This window comes from Leopardus geoffroyi, chromosome E2 (genome assembly GCF_018350155.1).
Source record: "Leopardus geoffroyi isolate Oge1 chromosome E2, O.geoffroyi_Oge1_pat1.0, whole genome shotgun sequence".
Lineage (NCBI taxonomy): Eukaryota > Metazoa > Chordata > Mammalia > Carnivora > Felidae > Leopardus > Leopardus geoffroyi.
Genome location: NC_059335.1, coordinates 46,368,894 through 46,388,523, shown reverse-complemented (window position 1 = coordinate 46,388,523; position 19,630 = coordinate 46,368,894). Strand labels below are relative to the sequence as shown.

General features: G+C 49.0%; 1 protein-coding gene and 1 long non-coding RNA gene across 5 annotated transcripts in view; one reads left to right on the top strand and one right to left on the bottom strand.

The window, feature by feature from the left end:
* Positions 1-9,438, bottom strand: part of ZFHX3 (zinc finger homeobox 3) — a 239,880-nt gene extending 230,442 nt beyond the window's left edge. For 3 of the 4 annotated variants that reach the window (XR_006702737.1, XM_045443350.1, XM_045443351.1), the window contains exon 1: positions 8,567-9,438. The gene's annotated coding sequence lies outside the window, so the exon portion shown is untranslated. The remainder of the gene's footprint in view (positions 1-8,566) is intronic. The other variant, XM_045443352.1, reaches the window with a different exon arrangement.
* A 1,125-nt stretch (positions 9,439-10,563) lies between these two features.
* LOC123579395 lies at positions 10,564-17,631 on the top strand. The gene is made up of 2 exons (XR_006702745.1): positions 10,564-11,143; positions 14,124-17,631. It is a non-coding gene; the product is annotated as an uncharacterized LOC123579395 (long non-coding RNA).
* The last annotated feature ends 1,999 nt before the right edge of the window (positions 17,632-19,630 follow it).

The window sequence follows — 19,630 nt, the reverse complement described above, 5'->3', positions numbered from 1 at the left end:
GCTTGAACTCACAAACCATGAGATCAAGACGTGAGCCGTAGTCAGAAGCTTAACCAACTAAGCCACCCAGGCACCCCTTTTTACTTTTTCTTAATGCGACTACTAGAAAATGTACAACTACCTGTGGGGCTTGAGTTCTATCTCTACAGGGTGAAAATGACAAAGCCTCAAACACGAGCCCATTACCATGCCCTAAAAAGAAAGGGTCTTAATTTTTAAATGCTGAGAAGACCATAAAATTAAGCAAATGGCAACATCTGACATCCACCGAGTCAAAGTCCAAGGTCAGAGGCTGGTCAACATGTCTGCCTTGGAGGAAGAAGCCAGAATCCGCCATCTTTTTATCTAAGAGAAATGAATGCAATCTCTGTCCCAGTGGTTCTCAACCTGGGGTGATTCTGCCTTCCCAGGCGACAGTGGGCAATTCCTGGAGACACTTTTGTTTTAGGGGTTGGGATGGGTATAACACCAGTGGAGAGAAGTCAGGGACACCCCCCCCCCCAGCTCACCCAATAAAGAATGAGCCAACCCCAAGTGTCAACACTGCCCACGTACAAGCAGGAAGCAACCACAACTGAGGCCATCTCTCCAAATACTCAGATTTCCAGGGATAGGGGGCTGGAGGGGCACCCCTTCACAAAATGGTTTCTCTGGAGGCTCGGAAGTGGTAACAAGATTCAGTGGTATCAACAATGTGGGCAAACGAAAATAATAATAATAATGTTAAAACAACAGTCACTGTCTCCCCAGACTGAGGACTGAGGGTCAAGAGTTGATAGGTCTGGGTAGGTCTGTTTTTCAAGCTAGTAGGTAAAAATGGGGTTTAAAGTTCAGAGCAGGGGGCGCCTGGTGGCTCAGCCGGTTAAGCGTCCGACTCTTGGTTTTTCGCTCAGGTCATGGTCTCGCAGTTTCGTGGGTTTGAGCCTCATGTCGGGCTCTGCGCTCACAGCACGGAGCCTGCTTGGGATTCTTTCCCCCTTTCTCTCTCTGCCCTTCTGCCACTCATACTGTCTCTGTCCCTCTCAAAATAAACAAATAAACTTTAAAAAAAAAAATATATATATATATATAGCTCTGAGCAATGTAAACCAGAGTGCCCTGCATGCAAAGTGACACCATTCATGGAGGATTCCAATTGGGCCAGCCACTTACATGCCCACCCTTGGCTACAGAGGTTCCAGGGATGGGCGACAGGGCAGCAAAGAGCTGTGATCGGGTCTGCAGGGACAGGAAGGGGACAGGGCAAAGGACAGCAGAGGCCGAGACAGGAAGAGCGCAGGGATGAATGAGAACAGCCCCTTTTGCAGAGCCAGGCTGGGAGGCATAGCAGGAAGGGGGGGGGTGGGGGCTCGGCACATGATAATTAACTCAGCAAGTTGATAGTATTTGCATATAAATGCCTCCACAAATCACTACAAACAAGCCAGGACAAGTCAGGCCTATTAGCATATACAAGCCAGCCCGGGAAGGCCTCTCTAGGTGGGTCATTGAGTGGGCTGCTCACTTAGAAGGCCGCCTGCCAGCTTCAGGGGGCAGGGTGGGGGGGCCCGTGAGGGGAGGGTTGGGGAGGATGAGGACACTATGTCTATTTCACTCCTAAATGCAGTTAGTTGCACGATGTCAAAAAGAGTTGGCCTTATTCCCAGCCCATAAGGGGAGCGCCTGAAGGAATGCTGGACCTTTGAGTTTATTTCTTCCAGGGTGCTGGGAAACAAAAGGTAGCAGAGGCCGGCAGCAGCAACAAAAGAAATACAAAGGAAGAGGACGTGGGGATGGGAACTATCATTTGTGGGGAGGCTACGCAACAGGCGAAGCGCTGTGAAGCCTGTTTTTATTGAATTGAATTCCCACTATAAATGTGAAGTGTGTATCGTGCCCATTCTACAGGTAAGGCGGTAGGTGAAGGAGGCAAGGCTCAGAGACGTTACCTGATTGGTCCACAGTCACAGAGAGGTGCCAGACCAGAACTGGGCCCCCCAGTCTATGACCCCAGCAGAGGGGTCCAGGCTCAAGGAGACAGATGAACAAGAGCCAGCTTCCCAAAGAGCAGGCTCATTTGCTTCATCTCTGCTTCTCCCACAACACTGAGTGCGAACAGAACCCCCATTTTAAGGGCTGGTTCCTAAGCCACTCTCTTATCCTAAACTGACCTCTCCCCGGTTTCATTTTAGAATTCTCTCAACCAGTGAGGAAGAGTGCGCCTCCCTCCAAGCAGACACTCTGGAGTCTGTATCAGCCAATTTCTCCACTGTCTAGATAACTGCTACAGCTTTCCCAGCAAGGGCCAAATTAACTGACTGTCCTTTCCCAAAATGTATGACTCTCCGCTTTCCCTAAACATCCCTCTACCTTTGGGTTTCATAGTTTCAGAGGAAAAACCAGCCTCAACCACCCCCCTCTGAAAACGTAGGGGGTGGGGGCGGGAAACCCATGTTATTTTCACTACTGCCATCCTCTGCCTGGAGCTACATTTTAAAAGCCAGGTAGGCCCAGGTAACAAGTGTGTGTACAGTCAGGTATACAGACGGACAGTCTCTATCAATGCCTGTCCCCTGGCAATAATTATGTATCAAATATAAAAGTGACACCGTTCAAGAATCTGGCAGGACAGAGGTGATATTTTAAAACAGTCACTTCTGCAGTGAGATCAAGCTCCTAATACACACTGAATCCAGGCTTCTGGAGTGTCCAAAAGTTGACTTGACGCTTTAGCAAGGATGCAGATGTTCCACAGAGAAATACAGAGCTGTTACAAGGAAAGCAAAAACCACTCCCCCTACAAGCCAAATGTACATTAAGAACCAAGGCCCTGAGCCAAAGAGCATTTTAGGAAGCAGGGTCTGAAATGGTGGAAGAGGCTTGTATTGTTTCTTGAGCAGTTAAGAAAAACTGTTTAAAAGGAAAAGAAGAAGAAGAAGAAGAAGAAGAAGAAGAAGAAGAAGAAGAAGAAGAAAGAAAAGTTGCTGAGAAGGAGAAAAAAAGCACACATGTGTTTTTTAGCACATGTTCACTGGACACAAACGTCAGGAAGAGAAAGTTGTCCAAAACGGGCCACTCAGAGACCGTAAGCGTGGGAAGCAAGTTAGTTCACGTCTACACATATGTACTTTTTATAGGCTTACGGGAGTCAAAACTCTTTTGAAAAGAGCTTTTTTATACACTGAAGGGAGACTTCCATATTTGAACAGGCACTTATATGACTTTGGGAGGGGGCAGGGGCTGCAGGGCTGAAATCAAATATCAAATTAAGCCCCTTGGTCTTTTCTTCCCTGAGCTAATCTGGCTCCAGCTTCTCCACTGAGGAGATTCAAGTGAGAAGGTGTACAGCTGCCTGTCAACTGGAAGTTTCGTACTGAAACGCACAGCCCGCAACAGACACACGCACAGGCTACAGCTCTCACTCAAAACCTAGCACAACCAACACACTCAGAAACATTTTTCTCCAGCCACATTCGTGGATGAAATTGGGCACAACCAAGAAACCAGCAAAAGTGTTTTTTGTCCACTTCCCCCACCCCCACCCCCGCCCACCAAAATCTCCAAGTTGTTCCACACTTCTTACCCCTCAGGAAGTCTACACATTGTTCCTTCCCAGTCTACAAGCCCTCACCATGCCTTAGGCCCCAATCACCCCACTACTTGGCCCTTCTCTTTAGCTACTGCTCACACACACACACACACACACACACACACGCGCGCGCGCACACACACACGCGCACACACACACACACACACTTTCTCACATACACAGAGCAGGGAGGTCTGAGCAGTCACCAACTCCTGCCTCCAGAAGCAGGAGGTGGGGGCTGTCTCACTCCCAGATCAAAGGTTTGTGGCCAAAATCACTTTCAGGACAGTGCGTGAAATCGGCAGCAGATGAAAATTCCGCTGTCTTTTCACAGAGCCCAACAGAGCCAGTTTTCCCAGTTCAGAGTCTCCCTACAGATGACTAAAGATACTCCATGAACTCCCAAATGTTGCCCCAAAAGAGCCACTTAAAATTAAAGACAAGATAATCATTTCAGAAAGCCTTTAAGGCCATTATGTGATTAGCAGAAGAGATGGGGAGAGGGATGCCGGCCCCTCCCCATCTTCACAAAGAGTGGTCTGCAAAGGGGTTTTGATGCCCTCAGTCCCAAACCAGCAACACCCAAAGAGAGCAGGGGGTGTGAAGGGAGCCCACCCGACTCCTCCCTTCTACAGAAGCCTCAGTCCCACTTCAGGGAGAGGAGAGGATGGAAACACCTTGGAGATGGCACAAAATTCAAAGCATGAGCAACTGAACCACCTAAAGCCCCCCATCCCCCACCCCCAGGACACAGGAGGCCGGCTAAGGCCTCTCTGGAAGGGCGCACCAAAACCCCTATGCATTAATCCCCGTGTTGACATGACTGCGTGATGGCCCTCCCGTGGGAAGGGAGAAGGGCTCACCCAAAAGGCAGATTAAGCCCAGGCATTTTGCTAAGAGGCCCTGTCTGAGGTTAAAACCAACAAAACAGAAGTCTTACTCTGAAATGAAGCCAAATTTGTCACCTAGCAAACTCTGTCTCTTTTCCCATTTTTATTCACACCCATATCCTTGCAAAAGCAAGAAACTCCAAGCAATTAACAGTCAAAGAGGGGAAGAAACATCAACGGAAAAAAAAAAATCACCTTTAGAAGTTACAAATAAGAATCAAAGGCACCTTCCTTGGGCAAAGAACTCTCTAGAAACACACCCATCACTGCTAGACCACTCACTGCCTCGTCCTCACCATCTTATCCCCTGCCCCAAAGAATGAAAACCAGGGAACACACACACACACACACACACACACAAAACACTGGAGTTGTCTCACTGCTTGTGAAACACAAAGCTGCTGTCAATTCCCCAGCTCCTGTCCATACAGGAGTCATTTACCACGTTGGGGGAGGGGACCCTCTAACATCCGATGGCTCTCTTCGAACATGTGCAAAGCGACAATCCGACAATCCGGGAGCCAACTTTAAATCACATAGAAAAGAAAGCTGACAGTTGTTGATTTTGTAGTTTTTCTCCTTAATCTGAACTTTGTCAGAGGCTTGCCAATGAGCCAAGATTTTTGCCACACTTCCTCTCTCGGGGCAATCTGACTCAATCTTAGCTTCTGTATATTTCTCAATTTGAGCGGCCTATGGACTCAGGACGCTGTGCTTTGGACAGAAAAGGCACCCTTTAAAATCTGATTAAGACTAGCTCCTGCAAAGGAAGGAATCCCTTGTCTCGATTCGATTAAAACTGGGTCCCGATTTCCTTGACTGTAGCTTTTAGAAGCTGCATCCCCAGGCCCAGGATGTTGGTTCTGAGCTGGGCTGTGATTTCTAGCAATCACTATCACAACCAAATTCTCATACCAGAGCATGTGGATACCCCTATGAAGTTCACTGTAATGGAATCTGCCTTCCTGTTGTGTTTTCAATGGTACCGCCCCCATCCTGGTTAATTAGACCAGCCTTGAGAACCAGAGTAGGCCAACAGACCCAAGCATTACAGAAACAGGGGCTAAGAGCGAGCAACCACTCTAGTTAACAAATGAGAGTATGAACCACAGCACATATTGTTCTTGTGGAGGGTACAGAGTCAGGTGCATTATCCCTGTAATACTGGCAAGTGTGAGACGAAGCTTCCAAGTTTCTTTAGGCCAGAATCACTGTCACTGTTGTCTCCCCTGTAAGATAAAGCTAAACCTTTCAGGTTAAGAAGCAAACTGGATACTCTAAAAAGTGGGTGTAACAAGTCACTTTCTCTTCTAGGGATAGAGCAGTTACCTACACTTTTACAAAATGCTGCTTCGTCACCTAAATATTTATGTGTTCGTGTTAATGAGGCTGTTGCAAATCTACAACACAAGCAATTTCTTAGATAAGGGTCTGTTTTGGTCCTTCTAGTATTTCCAAGATCTCACATTAACATTTGAGAAGCGCAAAAAAAAAAAAAAAAGGCTCCACTGCTGTCCAACAGCACACAGCAACAATAAGGACACGCTCCATGGATACCGCTCGTGACCAGAACTGAAAGAACCAAGCTAAATCATCACCAGCCCCAGGTAATACTTTGCTAGTATTCTGCAATCACAGATTTATTCTAATGAACTAACAACCTGTGGGTCATCCAAGGTGAGCCAGGCCTGTCCTGGGAGTGTCTAGTAATCATCATTTAAAGTCATAATGATGAAAACTGAAATCTCGCTTATTTTAGCTCCTTGCCACTGGGCAGTCCATTGGCACGGAGATTACACGGCAGTTAAATCCAATCCCAAAGCAGCAAGAAGGAAGGCACTTCACTGTCCTGTTGGGACGAGCCAAACAGAGGCCTGCTGAGAGTGCTGTTTTATTTGGGTCCTTTCCACCCTCCCTGAGTATTCATTTGTGCAAATAAAAGACGGAAGGGAAGAAACCAAAATTAAAGTTTCAGGTGGTTGGGGAAGCAGCTCAGATTTTTTTTTTTTTTTTTTTTTTTTGGAAGAGTTACCATGCGTTTCTCAATAGTTCCCTGTCCATCAAAACTGTTTTCAGGAGAACTGGAAAACAGCAGCTCTATCCCACAGAAAGTGCAGCCATTTCAAAAGAGAGCTGGGAGAGGGAGGTGACCCATGTCATAAAGACAGAAGGTCTCCAAGTCATTTAATTCCTTGTGATTCCAAAAGGGCTGATTTTAAAGTGTAAAAGTGCTTGCTTCTGCCTCTGCCCCGTGTTGTTAAATAACACTCGGGCAATTAAATAAAAGAGCAAAGTGTGACCCCAGCCCATTCTGAGAGGCACTCACACGCTCTCTGAACACATGCTAGAAACGAAGTGCAGACAATCTCCTTAGTCCTGTAATTTAAGGACGGGAGACAGGAAAAGTTTCTCTTGGCCTTCATAGCCATATACCCTCTGAAATGGGGCTTTCGGGGTCTCTGCAAAATAGAATGCACAAAAATACAGGTGCACAAACATCCAGGTATGTACCTCTCTCTCTCCAATGACTCATTTCCTGAAACCCTTGAATTATTTAGAACAGTGGGCTCCTGACTTCCCACATATCCTACCTCTGTCCCCTAACTGCTTTTCGTGTTTGGGTTGGATAAAAAGAAGGATTCAGAATATGAGGCCGCCAGCAGCTGTTCTGAAAACTAGGAACAGGCCACGGCCTAGCCTTGGCCTCTCTCAATCAGGTTACCTTGGAAGGTGTCTGTTTTCCTCTCAAATGCAGTCTCTGCCCCAGCACTTGGGCTTCCTTCTCCAGCCCAGCCTCCTGGAACTCATGATTTTTAGGGTTTCCCCTTGAAACCTATCCAGAAACCACAGCCATTAAAAGAACATGAAGGTTTGACACCTCCTGAATTTAGGAATGAGGGGACTCGAGGGGCTAACTCTGCAAACTCGCACCTGCTGCTTGATGGCAAAGAAACAAAGTTCCCCAGCTAGCAGGAGCAAGCTTTAAATTATACTCTATTTATTTAGTGACTTGTCTCCAAGGATCTCAAAGCATGGGATGAAATAAGATGACGTGTAACTTTCCCACTATCTACCTTCAAGGCTTAAGTTTGTTTTTCTTGCTTTGCCTTGATAGATTCCACGAAGCAGGCCCCAGCCCCACCCCCCCCCACGGGGGGTGGGGAGGCCTTCTCCTAGTGCCCAAGTGGGGCTGTCTAATCTCTCTGAGCTTATCTGTCAGTGGCTTTCAGAGTCTTCCAGGCCTGTTAAATGACACAAACAGGGGGTGGGAGCAGTGAGGACCCTCCTGGATTCACCTGCTCATGTGTTTCATTTAAACCAGTTTATATACCGTGCACTACTAAGCCAGGCAATGCACTCCTATAATACACCAGGCACGAGTGATGGTCTTTGCCCTCCAGGTGTTTTACCATTCTTATAATACAGGTATGTCCAAAGCTGAAAAGACTATTTTCCAGAAAGTTCTTTTCCCTCTATTAGTCTACAATGATTACTTTTTTTTTCCTGCTATTGACCTAACTTGGGCAATCTTTCTCCTTTAACAGGACAAACATCACAGCTCTCCCTCTCCTCCACCCCTCTCCCCCACGGAAATGTTTTTCCAGAGTGCGAACAAACTAAAATTAGAGGGTGGGCAAGTGGATCCCCAAAGGTGCCTTCCAGCTCCAAACCTCTGATTCTCCCTTTAATTACTCCACAATAAGCACATTCTTCACGTTGTTTCAAACTGACCAGTGACTTCTCTTGTGCCTGAAAAGGGCGCATTTTAAGGCGGAGGAACCCAAACTTTTAAATGACACTAGTACCGCAAGTATTCAGAAGGCAGGAACTAATCCAAAAGCAAAATAAGGAGGGAAGAAGGGAGGGAGAGAGAGGAGGAAAGATGGAAGGAGGAAGGGCTTCACTCTGTACCCAGCAGAATTTAGACACTCTCACGCCAGGTAGGTTCCAATTGGAATCTACGAGTTCAAGTGCATCCAGCCTGCCCTTCCCCCACATGCCCCAAGAGAATGGGAAGTTCAGCCAAGACTTGCAGCACCTGCCCGCCGCTCTAGGCCGGCGGTGCGAACCGGGCGGCTGGCGGGCTGGGGAGGGAGGCTCCACTCACCTGGCACACAAAGGCTCCGCACACCTCCGGAGGGAGGAGGCACTCACAGGTCCGGGGGCCGCGGCGCGCTCGACAATGGGAAATTCCAGCGGCACCGGAGCCCCGAACTTACCCACCCCAGGCGGCATTCTCCCCACCTCCCGCCGCCCCCGGGACTCCGAGGTGGCTCTGTCTAGGTGCAGGGGGGCCGCAGGCAGGGCAGGGGGGCGCATGGTGGCGGCGGGGGCTGGCGGTCGCCCCTCCCCAGGAGGGAGGGTCCCCCGGGCGCGCGGCGGGGATTCACCCACGGGGCGCGGCGCTCGCGTCCGGGTCCCCGGCCTGCCCGCCGCCGGCTCACCGCCCGCCCGGAATCGCTTTATGTAAATGAAGCTCAACTCGCAGTTTGCAGGCTCACCGCCCGGGGAAGGGGGGCGGGCGGGGCGGGGGGCCTTCGGGGATCCACATTACACAGCAACAAAGCGGAAGGTTAATTTGAAACTCACAGCCCCGCCGCCGCTCGGCTCCCCGGGCAAAGCCTGACATCTACAGTCGTGCCGGGCGCAGGCCGGGTACTCGGCGGCGGCCGCGCCCGCGGGGACACGGGGACGCCCGGGCGCGCGAGGCCCGAGCGCTCGGTCGCGCTCCGGGTACTGGCTTCTGGGCAGGCCGGGCCGCGCGCCTGGGACGGGAGCCCTGGGCGGCCGGGCCTGCGCCGCCTCGGGAACGGGCCCGGCGGGAACAAAGCCCGGTCCTTCCCAGGCGCTGACCCCTCTCTCTCATCAAAAGTCAGGGGCCGGCCTAGAATCGGGCGAGAAGAAAGGGGCGCGCCCTCGGCCACAAAAGAGAGCCTGAGGCCTCAGAACCGGAGCCATGGGTCTCTGGGCCCCATCCACGTCACAGCCAGGCCACTCTAGCATGGGGACATTAGCCAATGTGGACAGGAATTTATTTGAAACACACACCCATCCTATTAACTGCTTTACAGGGCACTTCTGTTTTTCAGCTGCAGAAACTTAGAAAAACATCTCCTGATCTCCACTGAGAGTTGAAGGATAGAGTTTTTCATGGGAGAGAAAGAAAGAAGGGGGGGGGGGTCAAGAAAAGAAGTCACAGCTTGTAATTAAGCTTACAGTCTTTTTACAAGACTTGCCTTAAAACACACACACACACACACACACACACACACACACACAATTTCAGATAAGGCATACATCATGCCCTTCACAAGGAGATTCAACTGCCAGGTCAAATTTAATGGGGACACCCCAGTTGGTCAGAGCAACCGCTGGACACTTTTCTCCCCAGGTTCGCCTTCGCCATTCTCATATGCAAAGGCAGCACCAGAGAAATCTCACCGGAAGTCACCGTCCTCCCTGTCAGAATCCCACGCTCAGTCTGATTTAATTCCTGATTCCCCCAGCACAGAAGGGCACCTATTTTTCCCTTTCTGAAAGCCACCCACCCAGGCTGGCCCCACAACCTTAAGAGTCCTTTCCCCGACTGCACAATAATGAACCATGCAAGTGTGAGAAATATAATAAGCTCAGGAGGCAAAGAGCTGTATGTATGGAATTGTATTAGCATTAAGCACACTGAGGCAAGAGGAAGAGGATGCTCGGCTGATTGAAACTATCAGGTCTCCACGCACAAGGCATCTTACACAATGTAATTTGAGTTCAAATTAACGTACATAGCCAACCTGTTGGGGACAGACAACCCCCCTCTACATTTTACATTTTAGTCCAGAAAAAAAGACTCCAAAAAAAATTTTTTTTTTTTTGTCTGCCAGGGCCCTGGGAGAAAAGACTGCCTCTAGGGAATCATGTCCGATTAGGGACAAAGGAGAGCTCAGGCCAAATTCTGTCACACATGAGAGAGTATGGGGGTGGGGGGGGGAGGGTGCTGGAGAGCAAAAAAGGAAAGTGGAGGATGATTTTGCAAACCAGGATATGATCATGGCCGAGCTGTGATCGGCCACCTGACTTAAGCCCCAAGAACAGGTGGTGTTTTCAAAACACACTATTATTTATATTAGCCACATGAGTTGAGAACACCTTAAAGAAAACCAATTAATAATTTAATTGAAAAAGTGACTATGAATAATACATGAAGATGATGATGCTAGCAATAACGCAAGTAATGTGGCACTCACAACACAGAGATGTCTCTGGAAATGTCTCCAGGGACACAAGGACTCCAGGCCCCTATGTCCTACCTGGGAGCAACCCGGAGCCCGTGAGCTAAAGACAGTAAGAAAATGTTTACACTCCCCGAAAATCTAATTTTGCTCCTTTATCTTAACTTTTATTAACAGGGGACGACCTCATAATCTGGTGACATCATGAATCTGGTGGGCCGACAGATAAATATCTTCAATAAAAGAAAAGCGAGAATGCCAAAGAACCAGCTATAAAGTAATCTGGAAGGATGTGGAGGTGCTGGGCAGAAGGCCCTGGGGGGATCTGCAGGACACTACCAGCATCCCAAGGGGCACACGGGGCAATGTGCCCTCCGGCACCTCAGAGGCCTGACAAGTGGAACTGGGAGTAACCCTGGGTCCCTTTCCTTTATCTTAATCCAGCACCAGCTACAAACATGGTAAGAGCTGGTCAAGCTTGCCTTTGTTACAGGCAAAATTGTAACAGGTTAGTCCACAGCCAGGGAATCTAGGGCCTCTGGAGCATCAAGATAAAGGGTTACCAAAAAAGCTGGGGGCATTACCTCCACCAGAACTGATTTTCATCATTAACAAAACAATACCTCTTCAGAGGGAGTCTGAAACTTTTGCACTTGTCTATGGAATCAACTGTTTCCCTGAAAGACAGGTTGCAAACTCAGTCCTCTGGCTCCGAAAGGCCCTGGCTCTTCTGAGGGCAGGTATCTGTAGTTAACCTACCCAGCAGAGACAATCTGGCACTCTCATGGCTCTTGGACACTGCTGACAAATAAACCCGCTCTTAGAAAAGGCAGTTCTCTGTAACTAGTCTCCTCTCATCTGCAAACCGTAATTGGCAACAGCCAAAAGGATAAATATTTAAAAATAAATCAGGGAATGCTAACCTCTTCCCCACTCCTCCCCTTACCCACTCTCCAAGCCAGAGGCCAGCCCCCTAACACTTAGCTGGCTGGTAAATTACAGTGATCCCAACTGAGCCAAACTGGCTTGTCTCTTTCTCTCCCTCTCTCCCTCTCTCCCTCTCTCCCTGTCTCCACATACACTTCAGCGAAAGTAAATATGATCTCTGAGCTAAGATACAGTGAATGTCAGCATTCTGACTTCCAGCTAAACCTAGCCTCTATTTTCACAGCACACTGGATTTAGGGGAGATTTGTGTATTTTTCCAGATCCCTGTATTTTTATTAAAATATAGAGACACACTGATTTTAAAATTACTGCTTCAATAACCTTGAGGTTTTAACAAAGAAAAAGCCAGGAGAGGGCAAAAACAAAAATCCCTGAAACAAACAATACAATATTTGAAGTTAAATTGCACCCCATGCCCTGAATTCACCCCATCGTTTCTAGGCAGTTATATTCAGGGGCCTGGTACCCACCAGGTGACCAGGCCCTCCTGGGTGTGACAGAGAATGCAGGCTTTCCTCAGAACAGCCACACTCACCTTCATAACCACGGGAGGCTGGCGTGCCAAGGCCTACACAGATAATTTGATTCACATTTCTCTGACACGTACCTCAAGGCCTCCAACTATCGCTACAATGCTAATTCCAGAGATTAAATTTTTACCCCCAAATCAGGGGTGGAACATTATCTAGTTAACTTACCCACCCTCCCCACTAAGACCCTGCATCTGTCAAACATGCGCATAAGAAAGACACAAACGAGTAACCATGTTTTAAAAACCGTGATTGGAAGGAGCTTTTCCAAATTAATTTTAAGTTATAAAGGCCAAGTTTTAAGAAAGCCAAAAATAAAAGGCTTGCCTTACAACAGCTTTAAAGCATTAGGTGAAGTGCTTGCTCTCTTTCTTCCCTTTTTTTTTTTGTTAACAAAAATATTATTTCTAAAAGGGCAAAGAGAATTTGCCATGCAAGACTTTTATACCCAAGGGGATTCTTACATTTGTGTTTCTAAACCTTGAAATTGAGAATTTTAATGAAAAGGCAGACAGATGCTTAAGGACAGCATCGCAATCAGGGTCCATACATTACGGTAGAGAAGTGCTTTGTTTGGGGGCTAGGAAAACGAGGTGGACTCCTATTTTTTCAGGGGCCATTCCCCCTGTTGGACTCATCCCTTTGCACTCTGATACAAACCACTGAATTCTTGGAGGGAAGCAGGTTGGAGGGAGAAGAAAGGAAAAGGGAAACAGGAGAGGAAAGCGAAGGGGGAGGAAATAAGGTCTCTTTCTATAAATTGGAGTTTGAAAAAATAAAAACCACAAAATCTCAGCACAGCCTCAATTCCATAGTATGTACCAAAAGCTTCCCTACACGTGTGTTAAAACAATCAATTAAACAATATGCCAGGAGCACACAAACCAAGATCAGATTTTTGTTTCAGTGAAGAATTTCATTTGGGTTGGCCATTCCTTCCTATGAAGCAACCACTTCTTGGGGCAGGACACTAAGGGATAAACAAAAGAGAACCCTGTTCACACTCCCCCGCCCCCCCCCCCAAATGATTCTAGAATCCCATTTTCTTATCTTGCCATTTTAGTGCGTTTTTGTCTGCAATCTGTGCTAATCTGACTTAAGAGCCCGGGCTGAAATTTCACATATCCTCCAAGTCAGCCAGTGTTTTAGAATCTGGATTTCTATTGAGGCTGTTCCAATCGTCAGCGAGGCCTACGGTAAAATGTGCTTCATGCTGTTTCGATTGTCTCTCTGCAGACAAATAGAAACTGTGAAATTTAAAGAATGGATAAAAAAAAAATCTAAAACAAAGAGGTTAAAAAAATAGGACAAATGTTTTTGCTTTTGTGTCTCCCTGGAGCAATTGTTTGCAGGAGTCTGCATTGACAATAACCATGAGAAGGCCATCTAAAGGCGATGCGCACACAAGGGGACTCCTTGCCTGCTGCCTTTGGTCTGGGAGAAAAAGCACCTTAGCTCCGTTCTCCAGGAACAAAAGGCCAGGGCCACGGAAGGGGGGAGAGGTTACTGGGGCTTTCACATGGAGCCAAGTGTCAATGCAGGTTCATTTTTCACCCGTCTTAGTTGGAAAGCAGCTCAGTGAACTTCCTAATGACTGCTTTTCCCTCTCCCCTTATTATTTCTAAACCTAAAAGAACAAAACAATAATATTTTTTTAAACCTAAAACCCATCATCCTATTAGAGGAAAGCCTTAGGGACCTACAAAGTTTTCCCTCCTTCCTTTCCCCACCCTACTTTTTTTTGGGGGGGGGGAGGAGGGGGGATTCCAATTGTAGATCACATGGAAATAAGAGACACTGGACATTGTGGCCGTTTTTAGTAACACCAGAACTGCCTTTATGTCTACAAAAAGGCAGGGAGCAGAAAAATAAACGCAAAAGGGGGAAAAAAAAGACTGATCAGGGCTAGGTGATGGTCGGGAGGCTGTGGGGCAGCGCCTGAAAACATTTTCTTTTTTCACAGCATGAAGTCGCTAATGCCAGCTTCAGATTTGCGACTGAATCAAAGTCATCACTACAAGGTTGGTGTTTTTTTTTTTTTTTGGGGGGGGGTGGGGGGTGCATGGAGAAGTGGACAATAAGGATGTATTAAAGACAGAGACAAGGTGTGTGGGTGTGGGGAGGGGGGGCACTTCAAAGAAAGGAAGCTGGGATGAATCACTGCATGCCATGGAAATACCAGGGCAAGTGGATGTCGGAGTGTTTAACCAGATTCTAAGCTGGAAACATCTTCCCCAGCGGGCGAACCCTAGGACGAGGCAGTGACACGCAACCCTCAGCCTTTGAACCCAGACCTGGCAGCTTAGGAACGCGTCCCCCCCTTCCCCAGGCATTCGCAGGCTCTGGCTGAAAAAGCGAGGTGGGGGTAGGGATGAGAGGGCCCTGCGAAGAAACACAATAAACAACTCAAATATGAACGGAAATGACATCAGCAAAGTGAAGGGCCTGTTTATTGCAGATCAAAACAAAACAAACTTCCAAACCTTTTGTGTATACAAGATAACTCTATAAAAAGCCCTCCTAAAATGTCACCAGGGTTGACACATCAGCATCCCAAGAAAACAGATGACAGTTACCAAAGGGGGAGGGGGGAAAGGGAGGAGGAAGGGGGATGAAGGAAAGAAGATGGGAGGAGATAGAAAACCAGAAGGGGCCAAAAACCCAGCTGACTAGTTCCCCCCTCTGCTGATCCTTAATATTTATTGGTGTTTATAATCTAAAAGCCATGCTCTGTGTTTCACTTAATACAAGGCCAGACAGTGCTGTCTAATGAGGCAGCATTACAATCAGCTTGTAATACTGAATTTTTAATGCTGCCAAGGATTCTGTTACATAATAATATGAAAAACAGAAGCTGAAAGTGGGCTCGCAGTGACAGGACACTGGAGGTTCCAGGCAGGCAAGCAGCTCCAAGCCCGCCTTCCCTTCCCTCTCTCGCCCACCCCTGTCTCCCGATCAGCTCTCCATCCCTACACAGGAGGTCGGTATGGAAACCAAGAGGATTTCTTAGGAAATCCACTCTTTTTATTATTATTGCTATTATTATAAGCTGTGATCCAAAGTATATTTCAAAGAGTTTGAATTCTAGCCTATCTGGGGTTAGAAGCCTGCAGTGAAAATTGGGGGAGGCTGAAAGACAAGGAATACAGGAGTGGGGGATAGCTTACTTTACGAAAGCCAAACAATACAAAAAAAAAAAAAATCACAGAGGGAAAAGTACTAAGATGCTTGGGGGGGTGGGGGGGTGCTGAAGTCGGCCAACCATATTCGCAGCTGCTGCACGCAGTTTACATTGGTGTAATTTAAAGGCATATATATAGCCGCCGTTGCTCCTCTCTGTAATACCCCAAGACTGTAAATCTATAACCACTGCAATGATTTAGTGATTAAAAACATGATAACATATTGTGTAACTGCAAACCACAGAACCCCTGCCAACTCTCCTCGAAGATAAAGAGAAAAAAAAATACAGAAAATGTGTTGCTTGCAGCGATCTTCCTAAACCCAAAAGATTTTAATAAAAGAACCTATATAGTAGACGAATCGGAAAAGGGTGAGTGAATTCTATGTGAAGCCAGCAAAGGGAGGGGGGGAAAGGGGAGCTTTATGTGGGATTCTTTTCCTTGTACTAACAAATTACGACCTAAACATGCCTTTTCTTTTCTCTCTCTCTCTCTCTCTCTCTTTTTTAATAGTTTGTTGTAACTGGAATGACTGGTCTTGTGTGCTGTATTGCATATTCAAAGCAGCTCTGTAATCGGATCTGGAGACCCAACCTTATTTGCCTGAACTCAATAGGGTTTTTCTTCTTGCCCCCCCCCTCACGCCCCCCTTCTTGTTTTGTTTTGGATTCGGTGTTGTGGGGTTTCTGTTCTTGCTGGGAGCAGACAGCAACCCAGGAATAGGCTCTGGTGCCTTTAAGCTACAGAGCAAACACCTGAGAGGGGGAGGCACAATTTGTAACCTGGCAGGAGGAGCCTAAAATATACACAAAAAAATAAAATCAAAGCAGCTGTAGGGGTTTTGGCCTCTGAGCAGCTGACCTGACCCCATTCTGTATATTCTTTTATTTCCCCATTGCAGGATTCCTGCACCTTGGGTCAGATTCGAACTCAATGTGACCCTGAGGAGAAGGCAGTCACCGAGCCCTGGAAAACTCTCCGCATGTAATGCGGGGGGATGGGGGAGTATAAGTGCATCCACATTCAGACTTCCCCAGTGTAGACACCCACGCACTATGTACTTACACACACACATACACACACACACACACACACACACACACACACACACACACACACACACACACACATCTGTCAGGAATGCCAGGCCATGGGGCCAGCTCCAGCCCAGCTTTCTCAGTTAACACTAACCACAGCCTGAACTCTCCCTAAAGCCCCCCAAAATCTTCATATCTATAACTCTACCCATAAACACATGCATGCACAGGCGAACACTCCTCCAGAGACTTTATATGTTTAAAAAGTCCACAGATCTGAATTGCCTCCTCTCTGGACCTGAGCAGGGCAGTTTATTCAGAGAAATCAATAGGAAAGAGCATTTGCAAATATTTATATAAGCCCTGTGCGTTTCAGCATTAAGTAATTAAAAACTAAAACTCAGGGAGGGGGAAGGGAGGGATACACAGACAGAAGAAGGCTGCAGGCCTAGAGTGGGTTTTCCTGCCTACACCTCATCTCCCCAAACCACAATCCTTTCAAAACTGACTCCATGTACACTTTTTACGAAATCCTGTTCGTGCACCATTTGCTAGACTATTTCAAAATCATCTCCAAATATGGATTTACCTACCACCAAGCTTTCAAGCCTGACTATAAGAGTCTGTATTCTCTCTCTCTCTCTCTCTCTCAAATGCACACACAGCAATTCTTACTTTTGACACTGCTTCAATCTCTGGTGTATTACTCTCTACTGTATTCATATTCCTGAATTATTTGCACTAAAGATACCCAACATTATACGATGAGAAGAGGGCCCCCAAGGTGATAATTCAATGATCGAATACCCACCCCCTACTCCCCCACCAATACTTTCCACTCCCCTCAACCTACAGGATACCTACACCTTGGGGGTTCAGTACCTGAAACCCACATATGTAAACAGATTTTCCCCCTCAAAAATGTACAGCAAAATGAAGGAGTTTTTAAATGAGCCACTATCGACTGGACTTCCCCTATATTGTTCCGGAGGGCTGACACTAAATTCTGTTTGTACTGCCTCTAAATCTGCTCTAAGGAGCCAACCAAGGCAGTGGAGCACCCACGCTGCAGATATTGTAGAAATTTACAGTAAATGTAGGTACACGATTGCAGCACGCTGCCCTATTGATTATGCAGATTGTGATCAATCTTCTCCCCTCTCCGTTTCCCAAGCCTCTTTCTGAAGACCTCCAAATAAGTTGTTCTGTAACTAGCCATTCTCCCAAAGTAGGGAGAAAAAAGTAATTTTTTTAAAAACATAATAAATCCTCAAGTGTCCCCACTGAAAGGGCTTGGGTCTTTTTTCCTTTAATTCCAAAGTAAATTTATGCTCTGCAATTTGCATTATAGCTAAGCGATCACCGTATGTCATATTCTTCAAAGGTGCTTAACAAACCCCCTTTTAAAAGTCACTAGAACTGGAGGCCAGAAAAAGGCAATCAGCCTCCTTCTTCCATATAGTCCTTAGATCAAGTTTCAATAATTGAGACGAATAAAGATTGTCATATTTGCCTTACTTGGAAGCAACAAGGGGAAAAAGTTAAGAGTGGGTGATTTTTGAAAGCACTTGTAATCAAAGAATTTGCCACAGTCGAAGGAATTGCACAACATTCTGCAAAACTCAGATTTTGAGCAACAGATTAATTTGTAAAGTAAAATCTATTTTTTTAATGTAATAGCTCCACAAGAAATCCACGAGTCCATACACAATTTAAATACACTGCATAAAATACACTCACATCTACTCTCCAAGAGATATGCAAAAAGACGTACACGAAAATACATTAATGGAAAGAGTGAAGCAGGACTAGGGGTGAGAGCAAAGAATGGAACGTAAACAATCTCAGATTCGTGAGGTGAGAAAAGAAAAGAAAAGAAAAGAAAAGAGAAAAAAAATAAAAAAGGAACAGTCCGATGTCTCTCAACTCAGCTGGTCAAAGAGAGGCCGGCCAGGCTAGATCTAGTCCTGGCCGGCGGCGCAGCCCCGAGTCCCCGGGAGCCCCTAGTGTCCAGGGCAGAGCCCCCTCTGGGCGCTCGCGGCGCTGCCAGTGGGGCAGGGCGGAGAGCGCGCAGGTACGGGGTCGGGCGGCCGCCTCGCCCCCTTGCCCCCTCTCCGACCCGGGACTCCCGCCGGGCGGCCACATCCCCCGCAAGTCGAGCCCCGGCGAGGAAGGCGGCCGCCCGGCCGGCCAGCGGTGGCGGCGGCAGCAGCAGCCGCGGCGACTGCTCGGGGCCGGGTGCGCGCTCCGCGCGGTGGCTCAGCCCGGGGCCCCGGCGCCTCTCGGGGTGGGGCAAAGTTGGGGGCCGGGGGCGGCGGGGGCGGGGGCGCTCGGCACCGCGGACCCCCCCCCCCCCCCGCCGGCCGCCGCCTTTGTCTCGGCACCCGGACCCCAGCCGCCCTCCCGCCCTCGGCCCCGCGCCCCGGCCGGCCCTGCCCCGCGGCGCCTCCAAACTCGGCGCGCGGGCCTCGCCCCGGGCGCCTCCACCCTCCCGGGGGTCGCTGGCGGCCGGCGGCTGCGGCGCGGGGGCCGGGGAGGAGGGGGCGGCCCGGGCTCGGCGGCGGCGGCGGCGGCGGGAGGAGGAGGAAGAAGAAGAGAAAGAGAAAGTTTGGCGCAGGGGGAAGGCGAGCGGGACGCAGCGAGCGAGCAGGGCGCGGGCGCGGGGAGCGCGGGCGGCGGCGGCCGGGCGCGGGAGCCGGGAGGGGGCAGGACGAGCCCCATGCAAAGCAGCCCGGGCGCCCCGAGGAGCCCCGCGTCCGGGCGGTGGCGGCGGGAGGAGGAGGAGGAGCAGGCGGCGGCGGCGGCGGCGGCGGGAAAAAAAAAAAGAGGGAAAAGTTGCCACTTACGCGGTTGCTTCTCCGGCGGCGGCGGCTGCAGCGGCGCTGCTGGCGGCGGCGGCGGCGGCGGGAGCTGGCGGCGCTTTTAATCCCGAAAAGAGGCGCTCGGGCCGCGGAGCCCATCAAGGCAGCAGCGGCGGCTGGCGGGGGTCGGCGGCGGCGGAGGACGCGCTGCTGGCGGCGGCGGCGGCGGCGGCGGCGGAGCTGGAGCGCGCTCGGCGGAGCCCGGGGCGGGAGGCGGCCGCAGCCGGGGAGCCGGAGCCGCCGCCGCCGCTGCCGCCGAGCAGCATGGTTGGCGGGGAGTTTACAGCCCCCGGAGCGGGCAGGGGCCACGGAGGAGAAGCGGCGGCGGCGGCGGCAGCGGCTCTAGGCTGTAATTGGGATGCAAAGCAGGCGGTGGCGGCGGCGGCTGCG